The sequence below is a fragment of the Furipterus horrens genome, unplaced genomic scaffold (genome assembly GCF_987537825.1).
Source record: "Furipterus horrens unplaced genomic scaffold, mFurHor1.1.pri manual_scaffold_9, whole genome shotgun sequence".
In the NCBI taxonomy this organism is placed as follows: Eukaryota; Metazoa; Chordata; class Mammalia; order Chiroptera; family Furipteridae; genus Furipterus; species Furipterus horrens.
The window spans coordinates 99,698,197-99,711,634 of record NW_028327179.1 but is presented as its reverse complement, the minus strand read 5'-3'; the positions used below and the strand labels follow the sequence as shown (position 1 = coordinate 99,711,634).

The following is a 13,438-nucleotide window of genomic DNA, read 5'->3' as shown; positions in this document are numbered from 1 at the left end:
CGACCCCTGGTCTGGACACGTACAATTCCTCAACCCACTGTGAGGCCACCAATTGATGCTTCTCTCGCATCAATGTTTCTCTCTCTCCCTTCCTCTCCCTCTCAGAAAAATAAAATAAAATAAAAAAAGTGGAAAGAGTGGGACTTTACAAACTGTAATGTGGGTTTATGAGAGCATTTGGAAAACTCAAACTATACCAGATAACCTTCTCTGCCGATCTTCCTTGCCAACCAAGCCAGCCCCTCCTGCCTGTCTGAAAGCTGAACGGCCCAATTGAGGGGTTCTTATTGCAAGAAATCACCCCTCTACTTTGCCTCTCATCACCTCTCATCTGGAACGACAGAAAGATCTTAGCTGGGTACCAGTTACTGAGGGGAAGACTCACACACCAAAACAATTTCATTCTGGCCAATCGATATCAAGGAAAATCTAGAAAACATGTGTTGATGTGGATTCTTGAAGTATTTTATGAAGTAGGAAGAGTGTAATTTTAAGTAAGTCTGACTTTATTTTTATGATTGTACCCAACGAACATTCTATGTAAAATATCACAGCCACAGAGACCGGGATAAACCTGTTTGCTCAGTTGTTGACTGGAGCCAGGGTTCGCAGGAGGCCAATTCTAAACGCATTTCGTAGAGCTAACTATCCCTTGGTGTGGCGAGCGCTACTCCGCTACTCCGTAGGGAGAATCCACAGCCCCCGTTGGAGAGGACTTACCACGTGTGACTTGTCCCTCCAGTCAACAGTGACTCCCTTCACCAAGGTCTTGAAGGACGCACAGGTGTGTGGAGCTTCCACGTCTTTGAGAAGCACTTTAGGAGCTGTTCTCCGTAGAGAGGGATGCCGGCCCGCGCCATTGCAGCAGCAAGGATTCCCTGATCTCAGTGGGACCTGAAGGACGCCAGGGTGTCAGAGCACGAGCACCGTGACTCTGCATCCCCAGATGCACATTTGGGGGTTACTTTGTGTGCTCTGTGCCACCGAGAACTTGGCCGTGGTTGGCCGGTCATGACGTCCTTAGGATGAGAATACAGAGCCCACCCCTGTCCTACTCGATCAGAACATCTAACAGTATAGCTGGTGCCCTGGATTTCTGACCTCTCACCCAGTTCCCAGATGTGAGTCCATTCAGAGGCCCTGCATCCCCTGGGAGGGAAGTCTGAGGACGCCTGAGAAAAGGGCCCTACCAAAATCTCCAGCCATGGCTGTGGATCTTCCCCCTGGCTTTCCCCAAAGGGTCCTTCAGCCATTCACCTGGAAATTCTGTGCTGGGAAAGACATGTACCCACATATTTGAAGGCCCACCCAAGCCGTTTCCAGTGGCTTTTCCATACAAACAGTCTATCTTGGCTCATGCTTCATACTTTCCTAAAATTGCTCAAAGGTTCACAAACTCCAAGTAAGCAGCATCTGGCCTCAGTGTGCCCTGTACGTCTTGCTAAGTGGCCCCAGGCCTGGCACTAGTGGTAATCAGCCTTGGTTCACAGCTTGGCCTCTCCCGGGCACCTCCAAGCCCCGCAAGAGTAGCGGCCATCTGCAGATCGCTTTGTGGCTCAGGCTGGATGGGCCCGGACAGGGCAGCAGCGGATCTGGGGCTGCCCCTCCCAGGATGCCCCGGAGCCAGCGCACCTGGTGGCCTGCTGCAGACCACGCTGGAACACCACACCACCACCTCCAGCGGAGACACACTTAGGGGGCACACTCATCAGGCACCAGAGTCCAGCTGACGTAAGTTCTGCTCTGTGGAGCTGGCCTGTGGTCACAGCTGGTCCTCTCAGCCCATTGGCCTGGGGCTCAGTGCCTCCCAGTGACACGCCAACAGCACTCAAGGCTCAACTACCACAGGAGGGTGCACACAGCCCACACAGGGGCACACCGAGTGCCCAGACCTGGTACCTGGGGAGGCTGCCCACAGGATACCTACTACGTAAGGCCATGCCGTCAACACCAGGAGACGAAGCAGCTCTACCTAACACACAGAAACACACACAGGGAGGCTGCCAAAGTGAGAAGACAGAGAAACACATCCCAAATGAGTGAACAGAACAAAACTCCAGAAAACAAACTTCAACTTTTAAATTCCTGGGAGAGAGAACTGATTGACATAAGAAGGTCAAGGGGCGGAATTATATATCAGAGGCCACCAGATGCCACCCCTATTGGTCCCCCTATTGGTGCTTTTCCTGACGAGGCCGAGAGGTCATGAGCAAGGGAACCATTCCAGTTGGTGTCTGACTCACTCATTCTGTAACCAGAATCTTTCCTGTGACCTAATTGTCTTCCCTAGAAACCTGCCCTTTGACTCAGAGGAAGAGGAACTCGGGGAGCTCCTCCAGCAATTGGGAGACCTTAAAATGTGTTTGCGTTGTCTTGCATCCAGACAGAGCATCCGAAAGGTGTTTGCTGTCAACTGGCCAGGCCGGAAAAGACCCTGACAAGGTTACGTGTGGGGTCCACGTTCAGCCCAGATTAATGTGGTCCATAGAAGCACTGAGCACGTTCTGAGGTTGTCTTCCATGAGGTCAAATTCTGCATCATTTTGTCTGAGCTTTTTATTTTAAAAAACATTTTATTTATTTTTAGAGAGCAAGGGAGGGTGGGAGAAAGAGAGGGGGAGAAACACAGATGTGTGAGAGAGACATCAGTCGGTTTCCTCTCGCACTGGGGACTTGGCCCACAACCCACAGAAGGTCCCTGACTGGGAATCGAACTGGCAGACTTTTGGTTCGCAGGCCAGCGCTCAATCCACAGAGCCACACCAGCCAGGGCTGTCTAAGCTTTTTAAACCCTTGCTTATTTACTTCAGGGTAAATAATCTCCTTTGTTGGTCTTGGGATTTCAAATGTGATAGCATCTCCTGGCTATTAATCGTCGTCGGCAGCCGTCTGTCTCGAGAGACGATGGTGTAGCTTCTTAAGAGTCTATCTGCACCGCCGAGAATGGCTGTGCAGTCCGACTCGGGAGTGACACGGTATCTGTCTCCTCCCGTGTTGAATCGACATCTTGCGATGACGCTGGAGTGTCCTCTCCAGTGAAGCTGAAGCTACAGAACCTGGGCAGGGTGATATGGAGGGTCTGCTGTTGCCCATGCAGCAGACCCCCCCTCTCTTCGCAGCTGAAGGGCCCAAGGGAAAGACGGAGTCAATACAGCTTGGCTTCAGGTGCGCCGCAGGAGTTGCCGGTGTTGACTACAATGTCAAACCGCCTTAGGGACTCTGGCTCCGGATTTTCTGTCGGGGTTTACTCCCTTAGCCTTTCCCCTGAAGAGGTATGCCGCAAGGCAGCGGAGGTTTTTTGAAGTCAGAGTTTTCCTTCTCTGATGGCTATTAATCACTCCACAGCATTTGACATTCCTGGGATCTTTCCTAGTTTGCATTTGTTAGAGAGGGAAACTGATAGAGACCTCATTGCAGGGGTAACAGTCAGAAGGAAAACTATGTGTCAGGAGTCTGGTCCTCGTTCTTTTCCCCCTAAAGCTGTTTCTTCTGAGCATCCATCTGGGGCTGACCACTCCGCATTTCAGTATATTGTTGGTGGGTGGGCATCTTTTCAACCCATTCATATCTTTGATTTCATCAATTGCGATTGTTCTCCTAAAGCGGCGAATTCTTAATTCATTCTGATTCTTGAGTCTTTTGCAATCTCCTAAAAGCTACGAATCCTCTCCTCAGAAAAATGCCACTTCTGAGGGTTTGTGGGCTCTCTGGAGCCTATCCATGGATTATTAACTTACGTTCTAAATCTTTTCATTTTCCATACTGATGAGACCTGAGCATTTTGGGGGTGTCACTTAGCTAAAAAAGGATGTACATTGGCTGTCCGATGGAAAGAAAATGGAGCTGCTTCCTGGAGATTAGGGATCCAATCCCAGCTAAGCCCGGGGATTGTTGGCAAATCATTTAACCACGTTGGGGTTCAGTTATTATCTGTAAAATTTGTGGGTTCGTGTAGGGTAATCACTGAACACGCCTCTCTATTGCTGTGCCGTGGTGTTATCTTTGGTCCCTCTCTGAGTACACGGTCCGTTGGGCTGGTGTTTTCAGAACGTGGTCTGCAGCTGGCTTGCTTCCGTCTCTGGCTTGGTCCGTCAATGTTAGCTGAGAGTGGGTGCTCTTAACAAGCAGAGTTCCCGTTATTTTTCCTTCATGCGTGTCTTTCCCCAGCTCGTGCTAAATCGTCCTGGCACTCCTGCCGCCTGCTCACTCACACAGCCTTGGCCGCCTCCGCTCGTCCCTGCGGGCCTGCCGTCTCCCTGCCTGGGGGAGCTGAAGAGCACCCGCAGTCCTGTAGGAGGTGGTAAGACTGAAGCCGGTACTGAGCTGGAAATTCCAAGGATAAAATCCGTACCCCTTCAGAGACAAGCACCCATTTCTTTCATATTGAACAAACAGGCTAATCTGCCTACTAGAAATATTTCCCCCGTATTTCTTTATTATGTTTTTTTATATTGAGTATTTATGAATGCCAGCCCTTAACCCTGAGGGTCTGGTTTTTCTGGGAGGTGCCCCCTGACCGGGCTGTAATAGACAAGTGAGGGAAGGGCCGGCAGGGCGGGGCACTCGGTCTCCCCAGAGGAGGCAGGAAAGTCCTCACTAGATGGTGACCCTTGGATTGGCCTGTCCATGCGTCCTTTCAGTTATTCTGCTGCCATTCATTCTTAATAGGGGACAAAAGATCAGTCTGCCAGTAGCTCTGGGACGTGTAATGTTGTTTTCATATATGAGGGAATAGAAACAAAATACTTTGAAACATAGTTTTTTTCTTTTGGAGTTTACTATGAGGTGAACTTTTTCCCCTTTGCTTATAAAAGCTGCTTTTTATCAATAGCAGAAATGAGGGTGGGTCCACGGACCCTGCATCTAACCAGTGAAGGGTGTCCCTGTGGAAATTCTGGAGCGTGAGTTAACCATTGAGCTGACCCCTGACCGGTGTGACCCAGTGGGTTGGAGCGTCGTCCTGCAAAGCGAAATGTCGAAGGCTCAGTTCCCCGTAGGGGCACATACCGGGGTTGGGGGTTCAGGCCCAGTCCGAGCGCAGCAACCGATTGATGACCTATGTTCTCTCACATCGATGTTTCTCTCTTTCTCCCTCCCTTCCCCTCTCTCTAAAAATAAATAAATAAGGCTTGAGCTCATGGGTTCCCTGCTCTGTTCTTTTGACAGAGGCCTGGGCCTTTTACTCCACGAGGCAGGACTCTCCTTGACAAAGGTCTCAGCAACCGTTTAGCAGCCAGGCCTGGGGGGCTGATCTTGGAGGGCAGGGCAGGCCTGGCACCCACGTCCCTGTCGGTGCACCTGTTGTGCGACTTTGGTCTCACTGGGGTCGGAATTCGGCGGCTTGGTGGAGGCGGCTGGTGTCCGATGAACCCGGACTGGGGTGACTGAAGGAAGTCTCACCTACACCCCTTCCAAGGTGAAAGCCTGGAAGCTGTGCTTTGCTCCATAGGAGAGCACCCTGTTCCCATTTGGGCTCTTAGCCTGTGGCCAGAGCCCCGGCGCCCTGTAAGGGGATTGGGGGCTGCACAAGCCCTCAGCCGCTGTGTGGGACAGACAGACTGTGGTGCACACCAGGACTCGGTTAGACCCTGAGAACAGAGACCCCTCCCTTTGCCCCACGTGCCCCTCTGCGTCCCTGTCCGGCCCTTGTCTGTCAGTCATTTTTTCCGCCAGGCTGAGCCCTCTGGGGACAGGTGTCATCTCATTGTTCCAAGGCTTGGCACAGAGGAATCTGTCAGGATGTACTGCACCAGTGACGCAGCCAGGATTATGGACCTGCTTTGCTCTGTTTCAGCACATGAACTTTTCCTAATTCCCGAAAGCATCGCCAAAATGCATGGTACCGGTGTTTGGGGACTTCTGTGAGAGGATGGGGACGCGTCGGCACGTGTCTGACAGCATTCTCGGTAAGATGGTTCGGAGCGTTACGGGTGTAGCTGTGTGATTCCTCGTATCAGCACCCACGACACTTCCTCTGTGTCTGCACGTTAAAACCTGTCAGCATTCAGAGAAGCGTGTGTGTTTTACAGTAGTGGCGTTACATTGAATTTTCTCCGTAACTCTTTCGTAGGTGTAAGTACAGTGTCTCAGCAAGTGAGTAAGCTTCCTGAGGACAGGGGCCTCATTTTCTGCTTTCCTCGTGGCAGAAGGCACAGTTCTCAGCACGGAGCGGGTACCGGACGTGCACCAAACACAGCCCCTGAGTGGTCCTGACCCCAGGCCCCCGTTAAATGAGGACTGCAGCTTCTAGGAGTAACAGCGCGGACAGCCGGGCTTCCCACACCCTTACCAGACCTCAGCACTCCAGGCGGCCTCCCGTTGCACTCAGCGGAAGGATTTGGGCAAAGGTCACATCAGAGAGGGTCCGAGTGCCGAGCAAAGGCAGCCGGGGCTCCTTCCCATATTTCTCAGGCTGTGTGTTGAGCGGGCTCTTCCCCACGTGTCCTCCCTTCCCTTCCTCGGCGAGTCCCTCTCTGTGGCATTTCTGCACGGGCGACATCTCAGTGATAGCTGAATACACAGCTCCAGGCACATGTACGTGTTGTCAAGAGTTAGCGATTATAACGTTTCCTCGGAAAGTCTGTTTTCGGTGCGTGCTTATCTGTATGTACGTGGGTGTTAAATTCTTAGATGAAAATATCCATTTAATTTGCTTTGTGCCCTCAGTAGTTATATTCTATCAAGACAGACATTCACAAGGGCTATTCAGCTCTCGTGGTGGCCTAGATGAAGAGTCCGTTCCAATAACCCAATTTCTTATCCGGTTTGTTCAGGCTCCTCCTCTAATTCCCGATTCTCTTTCCTGTTCTAGGCACCGAGGAAGGCGGTACGAGACCTCAGAGGAGTTCGTGGGACAATGAAGGGTCATTCCTGGGGGAGGCCTTTGCAGAGTCCCAGGAGCGCAAATGGGCCCTGCCCCCCCTCAATGCCAGCCCAGAAATCTCTGGGCCTCAGAAGGTGAGCCCCCGCCCTGTGGGGAGAGCGGTTCCCCTGGGGGCCGTTTCAGGAAACCGTTCCTGTCCTTCGTGTCCAGTGACGGGAAAGAGGACCATGTCCACGGAGGCGATGAGCCGCGGTTCAAGTAGCAAGGGGATTGGCAGGGACTCTATATAACTGGTCAGGCTGCCCTCACAGCGGGCCCCTTACCTTTAAGCAGAAGGAGAGAGCGGCTGCCTCTGCCTTGCAAAGAGGGCAGTGGTGGGGGACAGCTCAGGGCCTTGCATCAGAGATGAAGAAATCAAGTGAGTGGCATTCAGTCTCCTTCTGCCACAGAGGCCGATAGTGGAGTCCCCTTTGGAAGATGGAAGGGAGCCTCAAATAAAGGAGCTGTGGGGCCAGGCAACCAGGTACAGAACTGAAATGGCTTTTCCCCTGCTTTTGTTTTTCTTTCATTGCGGTTCATAACACAGAACATAAAACACTGTTTTTAAGTGTAAAGTCAGTTAAAATGGTTTTTAAAAATTTTTTAAAGATTTTATTTATTTATTTTTAGAGAAAGGGGAAGAGAGGGAGGAGAGGGAGAGAAACATCCATGTGTGGTTGCCTCTCAGGTGCCCCCAACTGGGGACCTGGCCCACAACCCAGGCATGTGCCCTGACTGGGGATTGAACCGGCGACCCTTTGATTCGCAGGCTGGTGCTCAGCCCACTGAGCCACAGCAGGCAGGACAGATTTGGGGGTTTTTATTACATAAATTGACCATCGGGGGAACAGTCCTTTAGAGGCTAGGAAGAAATGCAAGGAGTATGAGGAGCCCTGCAAACTCCTTTCCTGTTCGGGAATCAGTTTACACCTAGTCTCAGCACCTCTGTGACAGGGCATGGAGGGACAGCACCCTGCCACACGCTGCTGGGAAGAATAACTTAGCATCCTTGAACACCGTGGTGCTGCCGTTAGCAGACCCCCCCCCCCCACAAACGGAGTTCAGTAAAACCAGGGCTTCCCCCCCCGGCCCCCGCCTGTGTGTTTGCCTGAGGGTGGATTCGCAGCTCCTCGTAACAACCAACATTCGAGTACTAGGCCTTGTGCTATGCGCTTTCAGTTCTCACACACACACACAAGCCTTGAGCTGGTGCTGTTATTTTCCCCCTTTTTGTAGATGCGGAAACCAAGGCACAGGAGAGACTGAGCAACTTATCCCAGGTGACACTCTCTAACTCGCCCCAGCGGGCGTCCAGGAGGCGCGGACGCTTAGAACCAAGGCCTGATGTTCCCAGGAACCGTGAGCTGCTCAGCTTGTGGTTGGGCATGTGCAGGGGACAACTCACCTCCACAGGTCCTGCCCTGCTGGCATTGGGTGAGTCTATCCATATGACCAGACTAACTCTCCTGACAGCCTCAGCCTCCATCAGGATCCCACCTGCAAGCTGTGCGTGGCTGGGGACGCAGGGTGGAGGGTGGGCTGCGAAGGGAGCTGAAAAGTCCATCCAAAATTACACGTGAGGGGGCACCCGGATTTGAACCGGGGACCTCTTGATCTGCAGTCAAATGCTCTACCCCTGAGCTATACCCCCTCAGATGCTGGTGTAACCTAACTAATACCTTTCATCTGTGTGGTGACGCTCAGCTCTGCAAAATTAAATGATCGCTCCTCTCTAGGATGAACTTTCCAGAAGCTGCCAGACCAGCTCATAATGATACCTTCCCTCACCTCTGCTGCTTTCCCGGCCTCAGCCCCTGGGTGGGGTCATCAGAGAGGGAAAAATGAGAGACGCTGCCTGCATCGCCTTTCATGTTAGCCCAAGAGCCAGCCAACCATCTCCCAAACTACCCACCTACCCAGGCTCCCTGCCCTTCACCTTACTTCCCTCAGTGAGGACAGGAATGGGCTCTCAGACAGTGTCGCAGAGCTCCCCTCATTGGGGTTCATGGGGACACTCTGTGAAGTCCCCGTGTCCTTTGTCAGAGTCACTAAGCCAGACTGCTGGCCTAGGAGGGTGAGGCAGGTGTGTGAGCCAGCACCGGCGTGGAGAGCCCCCTCCCCGGAGGGAAGTGGTGACCCTCTGGGATAGGCTGGACGTCTGGTCTGTCTGTCTCCGCAGGTCTGCTCCACGCCGCTGGGCCTCACTGCTCAGGCCGTAAGGGAGGGTGGTCGTTGAGGGTTCCCGCTAGTTGCGTGTTCCTGCAAAGTCTGCCATAGTTACAGCTGTCTCCTGCTGCCCCGGAAAAGCCTGGCAGAATTCTGCCTGAAAGGCCCTGCCTTCTGTTTGAGGTCCCAGCTGAGCCGAAGAAACGAGATCTGTACAGAAGGGGGAAACACAGGTGCCAGAAGGAGTGCAGGGGACACGGGCACGGCCACCACCCAGAGGGCACTTGTGCCAAGGCTTCAAGAAGGGTCATAATTGGCATTGATGGAAGGAAACCGAATATGAGCAATAGCTGTGAATAGGAAAAACCAATAGCGTAGGGGGCACCCGGATTTGAACCGGGGACCTCTTGATCTGCAGTCAAATGCTCTACCCCTGAGCTATACCCCCTCACCTGCAATAGGGCTCTAATTAAACACCTTTTCACCTGTGTTGCAACACCCACACCTGCGCACTGAAGCGTCTATTAAGTCTTAGGATGTTCTGGACATGTGAAAAATTTGCCTTACAGCAGAGTCAGTCAGTACCTTTTGGCCCCCAGAAAACCTCTGCTCACAATCTTTCAGGCTCATCTTTCTTAGTATCACTGTCAGGGCACCTGTTTGGAAACTCATGGCTAACCATCCTCTCCTGGGAAGCTCTACCCACCTTAAGGTGGCCGGCAGCACTCTCCCCCAGCCCCACCCGCTCCCCAAAACCGCTGATGGGCTGGGGTCTCCCCCTCTGCCCTTCCTTCCTCTACCACAACTACTTCTGGCCTCAGGCAGTGTCTTCGCTGAATCCAGGAAGCCCAGACAAAGCACTTGAGTAATTTGGCCTGAGAGGCCACAACCCCCATCCGGGGGCCCAGGAAGCCACCCTGCTGTCCCCAGAGACCTCAGAGCCCAAGGTCAGCACAGCCGGAGCAGCAGGGACTCTGCAGAGGAACGAGGATCAGAGGTGCCTCTGCAGGGCGAACGCTGGCCTCGGGCACAGCCGCACAGACCTAGGAAGTGAACTGAGCCTTGCCAGCTGGCAGGGGCACAGGTGGGCGATACCGAAATCGAAGGATGGAGAAAAGACACCCGCCCGAAGGGGCACCGGTGGCCCCCCGCCCTGCCTGCCCTGCCCCTCGGCAGCAGGGCCAGTGCAGCTACCAGTGCTTGGCTGAGGACCCACAGGCGTGGCCGCGGAGCAGAGAGAGGGGTCACTGTCCATCAGCTTCTTGACCAGCCCCTCTGTGGTCCCACGCCAGTGCCGAGGTGGACTTGGCTTCCCAACTCCCGCGTCCCTGACCTTGCCGCCTTGGCCTGCTTGGGAAGCTGCTTCGCGGCCGTGCTCCGATGCTCCAACTGCCCCTTCCCTACAGCTCCTTCTCCCAGTTCATCTGCATTTCTGCGAGGTCTTATTTCTGTAGCGATTCCCTCGTTCACTCATGCCTGGGTCGAGGCTGCTCTGATGGAGCACCGACTGGCACGTCCCACGGGGCCCATTTAATTTTTCGGTCCTGTATGAAACATGCAGAAACTCACAGATGCTGAGCGCGCGGCCTCGGGACTCCTGCGTGCAGGTCGGGAGACGGACCAGGGCTCCGAGGCGGATGGACGCGAGCCGAGGGCGGAGTAGGGACGGCGCTTCTCCGGGCGCACGTTTCCTCCGTGTGCACACGTTTCTACAGCCTCGACCCTGGAATCGTTTCAGTGTTTTACATTTCCAAAGATAAAGCAACAGCTATGAGGAGATAAAGGAAATTTTTTTAAAAAACCACCCTAACAGTGGTAACATGGCCACAAAGAAAACCCAGTGGCGTATATTCTGAGGGAAAAGAAGAGATCCTGCCTGGCAATGACAGACTGAACTTGACTTAGAGGACGTTGTTTGGGTGTAACTTACAAAACGTATTTTTGAGTAAATAACTACATATATTGGTATTTTGGGGACTCTGAGGCAGGAGATGGAAATATGGAAGGGAGAAGGGCAAGGAAGGACTGAGGAGTCGGCCTGGCATTGGAAGTTGCTGTGTGAATACGCGTGCACTCACACACACACACACACGAGCGTGTGCACATTACACTTCCTAACTGTCCTCTGAAAGGGGCCGGAAGCGACCGCTCAGATGCCATGGTCACTCCTGCTGCGCATGTCCTGCTGACTCAATGCCATTCGAAGGAACCAGGAAGCCCGGAGAGATGGCTGATTCCAGGGCTGAGCAAGAAACCAAAAGGATGAACAATGGGACATCCCGTGCCAGAAAGTTAGAAAGGGCTCCAAGTCTGGCAGGGACGTGCCAGCAGAACCCTGGGCCAGGCTGGAGAGAGAGGCTCAGCACTGGCCAACGTTGGGACAATTGGAGCATCAAAACAAACAAAGGTCGGAATGTGTTATGTAGCGCAAAAAGTAAAGAATTCATGAATCCATATTTATAAGTTTTTCTTTTTTTTAATTATAGGTGGAGAAAGGGAAGTTGTTCTTTACAAAGAAGTCAACTAATAAATGTAAAAGGAATGAGAAAAACATAAAATCACCGTTTTATAACTTCCATTGTAAAAAGTGATCCAGGTAAGAATCATTCAATGGTTGGGGAACAGGATATAGCGAAATCTGTCAGACGCCACTTTAACTGAATAATTAAATTCGACTTCATCAATAGTGGAACAGATCAACATCATTGCCTCCCCATGGAATGCGCTGAGAAGGACATGTAGTCCTTCTGCTAGAATATTGAGCCTTAAATAACAGGGAAACAGACAAATGCTTCTCTCCAAAAGTAAACGCTGTCCCGACTCTCAGTGCATCCGTTGGCCTGGTTTTGAACTCTTCCCCTCCATGTCGTGTGCGTGAGATCCAGCCGCGCTGGTCTGGGGATGCTGACCGCAGGGACAGTCTGCAAAACAACCAGCTCTGACCTCTCAAGAACATCAATGTCTTCAGAGGAACTGGAAGGCTAGAGGGCTGTTCTAGACTAATGTGATCCAAAAACACGACTGCCACCCACCAATACATGCGCCTTGACTGAGTCCTGTGTTGGAAATGAAAGGCAATCATCGGTGACATTATCGGGACAGTGAAAACCTGCAGGGTAGGGCAAAAGTAGGTTTATAGATGTTCATATGGAAAATAATACAATAATTAACAAGTAATAAACTCTGTTTTGCATACTCACAGCATAAACCTACTTTTGCCCCACCCTATGTAGAATATAGGTTGCATAATAGACCAGCGATTTTCAACCGGCATGCCGCAAGAATGTTTAAGACATGCAATACCTGACTATTTGGTCACAGTCACTGACCTCTTTCCCCTGAGATTGTCCAATAAAAAAATGACAGCAGCCAGCACACCAATAGCTGCCTGGTGTGAATGCCCTGTCCTGAACCATAGATATGTAGGTCATATAGTAGAGTTGCATCATCTTCTAAAAGAATGTGTTTATTGATTTTAGAGAGAAAGGATGGAAGAGAGAGAGAGAGAGAGAGAAACATCGATTGGTTGCCTCCCGTTGGTACGCATCCTGACCGGGAATCAAACCCCCGACCTTTTCGTGTACAGGACCATGCTCCAACCACCTGAGCCACACTAGCCAAGGCAATAGAGTTGCATCTTATTGATCATGTCGCATAAGGTAGCATCTGACTGGTTTGTTCTTGGTACCAGAAATCCATATATTCAAGAATAAGCACCTGATATTTTTTGTTGTTGTTGTTCATTTTTTTCCTTTTTCTTAGCACTTGATTTTTTAAAAAGTCACTTTGGAACAAAAAGGGTAGGGAATTAGTACTATTTTTTTAAAAATCAAAATTATATATATTTTTATCAAATCAGCAAAAAGTATTTTTTTGGCACAGAATTTTAGTAATTAGTTTATGTGTGCCATGAGATGAAAAAGGTTGAGACTCGCTGTAACAGATGGTCAGATTGTATCACTGATAAGCTTCCTGCGTGAGCTGTGGTTCAGGAGAAGAATGCACTTGTTTTTAGAAAGTACATGTTGAAATATCGGGGGGTGCCAGGCTGTCTTCAGCTAACTTCCTAATGAATCAGAAAGTTCCTGACTTTTTGAATGGCCATAAAAAATTTTAAAATCAGTATGTAATTATCCACCAAAAATTTAGGTGTTTGAGGTTACTCTGCAATCTGTAGATAAAGATGGGACGCAAACTGATACCGTTCCTGTATTTAGTGTGTCATTCTGTTAACTTAGTATATTCCACCATTTTGAGGTCGTTGATTTTTCTTAGTGATTTTTAAGTTTCCATAGAGAGATAGATAGATAACCTTTGATTATTCTTATTCCTCAGGAGTTGATGTTGTATTTTTTTTGTTAGAGAATTGTTTGAAAATTTTCTAACTTTTTAAAATTTCTGTCACTCATTT

At 50.9% G+C, this 13,438-nt stretch overlaps 1 long non-coding RNA gene and 2 other non-coding genes across 3 annotated transcripts; 1 reads left to right on the top strand and 2 right to left on the bottom strand.

Moving 5' to 3' along the window:
- Window positions 1–6,328: 6,328 nt before the first annotated feature.
- LOC150002327 (uncharacterized) lies at window positions 6,329–11,702 on the top strand. Its single transcript, XR_016512978.1, has 4 exons — window positions 6,329–6,533; window positions 6,811–6,956; window positions 8,098–8,295; window positions 11,514–11,702. It is a non-coding gene; the product is annotated as an uncharacterized LOC150002327 (long non-coding RNA).
- TRNAC-GCA (transfer RNA cysteine (anticodon GCA)) lies at window positions 8,441–8,512 on the bottom strand. The gene has a single exon. It is a non-coding gene; the product is annotated as a tRNA-Cys (tRNA).
- TRNAC-GCA (transfer RNA cysteine (anticodon GCA)) lies at window positions 9,404–9,475 on the bottom strand. Its single transcript has one exon. It is a non-coding gene; the product is annotated as a tRNA-Cys (tRNA).
- Window positions 11,703–13,438: the final 1,736 nt, after the last annotated feature.